We start from the raw sequence: 6,444 nt of genomic DNA, 5'->3' as shown, positions 1-6,444 counted from the left end.
GCAGGGTCTTTTTTTGTCCTTGTACAGTTTTATCATGACATTATTCAAGCGTGTCAAACTGATTAATATATCTGGGAAACATATTATACATAGCAGGAGACATATACAGACAAGGGAAATGAGACTGATGTCTGGTTACAATAGTGGACGATAGGCTCACACAACAGGAGCATAGCAAAGTGCATACATTCTTTATTCGTTTACCATGGGAAGAAGTCGTCCTACAACTCTCACTTTCAATTTCAATACAGTATGGTCATGCTCCACTGAACTTAAAGCTATCAAGGCTTGCTCCTAACATGTAATCAAGTACCTCTTGTATGCACACATCCCAATGATAGTAATCTTTATATTCAGTTATTATTGAAAGCTGGGGACCCAATCTGTTAAGATTACCTAATTTTCTAAGCAGTCACGGACCACCTGAGGAGGCTCCACATACCCCCAGGAGTCCCTGGACCACAGGTTGGGAATCACTGCTTTATGGCAATCAGGCAGTGACCAAAAGGGTGGTCTGGCAGGCAATGTATGGCCGCATTTTGGCTGCTTTGAGCCTGTTTTACGGTCTTCTAGTTCGTTGTTTACCCTTGATTTCCCTCATATTAAAACAAACATTGCCTGCAGCAAGCTCAAATGTATGTACCCTTCCATACCTTACAAAACACTGATACCGGACGTCTTTATAAGTTTTAAAATGCCCCAGAAAACACAGTGAACATTCTGTACTAGAAAGAAACTGAAAATAAATACCACCCATTTAAAGTATTAAAAGCACTTACAGGAAAATGCGATGCTTTTTCGACATATTTTAGAATGCATTGTATCTATGAGGAAAAACGTTGGGGGTTGTGTGCAACACCAGGGGCATTTTGATAGAAGGTCACGATTTAAGTTATCAAAAAGGGAGTCTCCTTATCTTTGCCTTCATTTCTGATAGCATGTCTCCTTTCCCAGGAACTTTCACGTTTTCTTTTATCTTAATTGAATACTTTATAAAAAAACAAATAGCTGGAACTGTGCTTTGGCCTATGTGTGTGCTTTCTATTTTCACATTCACAGGTAGAGTTTCTGTACACATTTGCTTGTTGGAGAGGATTATCAGCATATGCAATCCGTTATTTCCATGAAAATGAGTTTAGAACTACAAGGATGACAGAGCACAGCTCTAAATTGGGAATTAGCTTTGTTTGAATAAAATAGGGTCGATGTGCCTTGCTTGCTTTCAGCAAATTGCATTGCAGAGAAATAGGCAATAATGGAATCACTCTTCCCCCCAAATGTCAAGATTCTTGGAAATTCCACTTTTCACTCCCCCATGTCAAAAGGAGTAGTAAAAGCTATAGGCAAAGCCGATAGGTCTCTGTTGTTTAGAACGAATGTTTGGAAGTACGTGGGCGGATTTGTATGTTGGTCCCAGATGTTCTAGAAAGAATATATCCGAATGAAGCAACATCCTAGCATTCAGTAATCTAGAAGCTGGAAGTAGTGTCTTTTGCTGAACAAACGACATTAGGAGAGTTAAACTGCACTCACAAAGAAGAGTCCTACGAAAAGGGGTCAGAAGTAAAAAAAGATGTAAATCTAAAAAAATATAACCGTAATCATGAAAGCAATGTACAAGAACAAAGTGTGTGTAACGGCAATAAGACAAAGGTACTATGATTTTTTTTTACATAAGGAATCCAAGCAGCAGAAACTTCCTAACATACCTCAGTCAATTAAATGTCATTGTGTGAGCAAACACATATCCTGGCTCTAATTTACAAGGTACATTTTATGTTGCATCTGCCGCCTAACAAAAAAAACATTTGGTGCCCCATTACCAAATCTAAATGGGAATACAAATGGCACAATGCGACCAGACACAAAATGCCATGTCCTTTACGAAGAGGTCATCTAAGTAAAGACAAACCATGAAGTCAAATGAAAGCCAATGGCTGAAAAGGATGGATCCAACGAAGTAACTCTCTCTGTACTTCTCATTGTACTTTTTGAAGAACTGATAACAAGAGGTTGAAGAGATGCCAAGCTAGCAATACCTAGAAAAATGAGAGGGTTTTCCCACAGGCAGAATCCATGGCCTTAAAAACGAAATCTAGGTATATCAATGATGATTTGCCAAAGCTATTCATTTACACACATTGTACCAAAATCTACCATCACCACAGTCGTATTATAATCTGCCAATGTATCAATGTAATTATTTTACTACATAATGAAAGGGCTTGATGTCCATCTCTATACAGATTTACATTTTGACTACCAGCTTATTCTTTCAAAAGGTCTGCATGAAAATGGAGGCTCTGAGGGTTTTTCTGCACAAGATCAGTATAAACACTGCTTTGCTTTAATGGTGAAGAGGAGACTATATGAACCCAAACAATGAAATCTCAATATGTAACCTCGTTTCTTAACATTGTGTTTGCCAATGGGCTTGCAGGTAGCTGCAAACTCTGCCTATGGACTTGGACTTCATTTGTGCTTAGTTGAAATGGCTGAATGGCAGGGTCCCTGGTCCCTCTCATCACATCCTGTGGCCATTGTCCCTACCAAGATGGCTTCTGAGATGTTCATAGCTACCTACAAAATGCTTCCAGCCTCCCTTGGAGTGATGTTGGCATCTTGCCCATAAGTGTTTAGACCAGTGAAGTGTTTGCTTGATTTGTTTACCAAATTGCGCAGAGATAGACGTAGTCTCTCCCTACAGACTTAGGACTCTGTTCAAGTTCAATTGGTGTGCTTAGGGTCTCAAGCCCATCCATCTGCGTTCAGTGTACGCTTATTGCCAACGTTAAGACAGTGCACCCCTTTCTACTTACAAAATCTTCCCACCTGACAGGGAGCAGTGTTTGCCTCTTAACATTGTGTTTACCAAAGTGCTCAGAGACAGCTGTAGTCTCTGCATCTGGGCGTTGGACGTTGTTCAGTTTTTGCATGAGATCTGGGGACTCTCCTATTCCCTCCCGTTGCCGCCCACTTATCCCTGATGCCATCATCTGAGCCGAACCTGGCTACCTACAAAATGCTTCCCACCTGACGTGAAGGATTAGCGCAGAAAGTGCAATGCTTATGGGTCAACAGGGCAAGAGGAAAAAGGCCCGAAATTATACATCATTTGTATAAAGTACAGCAATTACCTTCGTACAGTATGTATTAACTGTGTACCAAGGAAGACATGCCTTTAAGATGAGGTGAAGTGATAAAGAATGGGGCACAAGCACCGAGAATTGACTACTCCATAGCATAAAACCAAAGAAGGTAACAAAATCATATTCCAGATCTCTTCCTTTTAGAAGAATCAATGTATCAATCTGTTGAAAACAATTAAATAATATTGTAACTATGAACCAGAGGCCTAAGCTGAATTGTTATTGTCTGATTCAAAATCAGCTGAGTGGCACTGAAGACTCTCTATTGTTATCCCCGACTGGGAGTGCGTATCTTCTTCCCTTATTGTCTTGTCCTACCCCACTGCTCCACACAACATTCTCTGAATGGAATTGTTGATGGTTTGATTGTGGTACCTCTTTAGCTTGGGCAATCCTCTAAATCCTCACTTATCACAAAATAAGAGTACAAGCGGTGTTGATACAACACCATTAAACATCATTTCATAAAGTTACTTTGGATGAAACAATTAGTAATGTTACGCCGACTACTTCATTGTTAAATAATTTGCTGTTGCTCTAACGTATTCCCGAAAGGAATTCTTGAGATGTTACTAGTTGTTACCAATAATCATCAGTCACAAACAGCATATTTAGAATTTGTGCATGGTAAATTGCGGTCAATTAATAGTAAGTTTCATGAAGTCACTAGTGAATAAAGGATACATTAATACCAGAAAGTGAATGAAATATCCATGCTCACAAGTGGTAAAATAGATTCAGTGTACGTCTACAGGTGGACCTCGAGAGTGATTAAGAGTTAGGAGAGAGAGCGTTAAGGTCATTCATTTTGCCTATCAACAATCCAGATGCCCTGCTTTTAGTATAAACAAAAGGAAGTTTCTCCATTGGAAAGGCAATACTAAAATGAGTAAAAACCCATGTTTTGGGTAAAAAAAAAAAAAAAAAAACTTTTGATATAGTGGAAGGCCTTTAATCAACTACCTCGAAATGGCATAAGCCTCTGCCAGGAAGATGTTCTAGACTTGAAAACAATTCACAGTCCAAAATTTGAATCGTGAATAGGTTATTGTAAGGAAAGTCTCTGACATAATGTGTACCACCTCGTCAAATAAGAGTGAAAAAACAACGTTTTAACTGACATACAAGGAAATAAAATGTGTTTTCGATAACAATACGACTTATGCTGATAGTAGTACAAAACGTGGACGAGATCAACTACAATTTTAAAGCCCATTAATCGCCAGTGTACTGTGAAGCAGTTTAGTAACCTTCCCCGGCTAAACCCTACCTCATCTTTGAATATTAAATGCGAAGGATTTGTGAGATCTGTATAGGACAAAAAAACTACGACAATCACATTGTGTCCCCAATTAGTTGTCGCGGAAGTTTGGAAGACTCTGATAAAACTACCAGATGTGAGGCTATTGTTGACTGATGAAAAAAAGTATGTGACTGGTTATAGTGACCTGACCTTGGATAGTCTACTTAATAATTCGTCTTAAGAACTACAATAAGCAATCACTTTTATTTTGTGTATTATTTTCTCTATTTTCTTTTTTAGAGTATTTGTATTGTGTAATTCATTAGCTATTTTTGTATCTAAATTTTCTATCCTTTCTCAGTAAAAAAACAATGTTTGCCTGCTCCATCATCAAAGTCAGGGACTTCCATCCCCTCAGAATACCAGTATTTAGGATCAGGGCCTCCTCTAGGACAGTAGGATTGGTGCACCCACATCCGGTGCTGACCTCTGAGGGGCTGCGTGTTTTGAAATAACATGAGGTTAAAACCATCCACTGCAGAGTCTCAGTTGTGTGTCGAGCAGGGTTCAGACAACTTTGAAAATGTAAAGAAAACTCTGTTGATTAATGTCCCTGCTGGGAAAATATAGGGATTTTATCTAGTGGTAGTTTCCACTCGTTTTAAAGTAGCGCAGATGGTTAATATGCCTGCAGCAAAGAACTTGCATGCACAAATCTCAAAACTGTATTTTACATGAATAGCACAGTGGGTACTGCTTTTTTCCTAGAGATCCTTTTGTTTCTTGCAGTTCATAAGGTACAACCCTAATATAGCAGAGTGAGCTATAAAATGTCATCAAAGAGCTGCATGCAAACTGCACGATAGAGGTTAGAATGTTATTCTTTTCCGGTCTTTCATTATCCTAGTGTTGCTAAAAAGGCTTAATTGGGTAGATATACATTCTTGTTAGTAAAGTCAATCCCAACCACTGTGCTACCTTTTAAATGCAGAGATTCTGCTTCTCCAGACCAAACATTCTTAAAATGTACTGACTACTAGTCTGGGTGACAATTTACTCCTATACTTAGCAATTCTCCTTTTGTTACATAACATTTCCTATAGATTGATCTATACGGGTATGATTCATTGTCTCTGTATAATGTGTACATGATGTAAAGTATTCCAATATCCTACACTGGTATAAGTAGTGCTATAAAACAAATGAAACTCGTGAGGGAAGAACAATGGTGAGATTTGGGGAACTGGTAGACCGTGGCAGCAAAAACATTTGTGGAAAACAATTTTTTACGGGGTCACCAATAAAGATTGCCGCACTCGGTGCCACCAGCGCTAATGCCAGCCCTGTTTGGATAAATTTAGTTTTTTTTTTAAGATATCAGTATACATTGTACAGGTGTAAATGTCCCTAGTTCAAATAATTTGAGTAATCTGAACAGTTGTTTCTGAATTTGCTATAATTAGGAAGGAGCACAAGCTCATTGATTGCCAAAATCACATTTCTATTGTCATGGTGAGTTCATGGGCTCAATTGTTTTATATTTATTGTTTTGTTGAGTTGTTCTTTAACATCACTGGATTATTGTGTTACAAGAGACTTGGATAGTAGAAATCCTAAACTGCCTCAGATATACATGCTATCAAAAGTCATCTTGTAAACGTTTATTTGGTCTTCTATCCATTTTACTCACAGATTTACTAGGTCAAGTTGTCTTGCTGGATATGGGCTGTATAGCTGGTCTTTCTATTTGGGTGGGTTTCTGTGATAAATTAATTATTTAATCTAGGTTTTGGTTGATTGTATTTATTAACTTTCATATTTTAAACTTTATTTCATTTTAAGCAGGATTTAAATTATCCGAAGTTTGATATTTTGTTGTGTTAGATAGTTGGCCTCATGCTGCTGTGATCACAAATAAGACTCTAATTCAAAATTGGAAATGCTGAATTTGCGAGACTCTGCTCAGACATTTTTGAAGATTATTCTGACCCATTGGGCCAATATACCACTGTTAGCAAAACATTGTTGTCATTTATATTCCCTAAATCTTTA

This window comes from Pleurodeles waltl, chromosome 7, assembly GCF_031143425.1.
Source record: "Pleurodeles waltl isolate 20211129_DDA chromosome 7, aPleWal1.hap1.20221129, whole genome shotgun sequence".
Lineage (NCBI taxonomy): Eukaryota > Metazoa > Chordata > Amphibia > Caudata > Salamandridae > Pleurodeles > Pleurodeles waltl.
The sequence above is the reverse complement of the archived record's forward strand: the minus strand, read 5'-3'. Positions refer to the sequence as shown.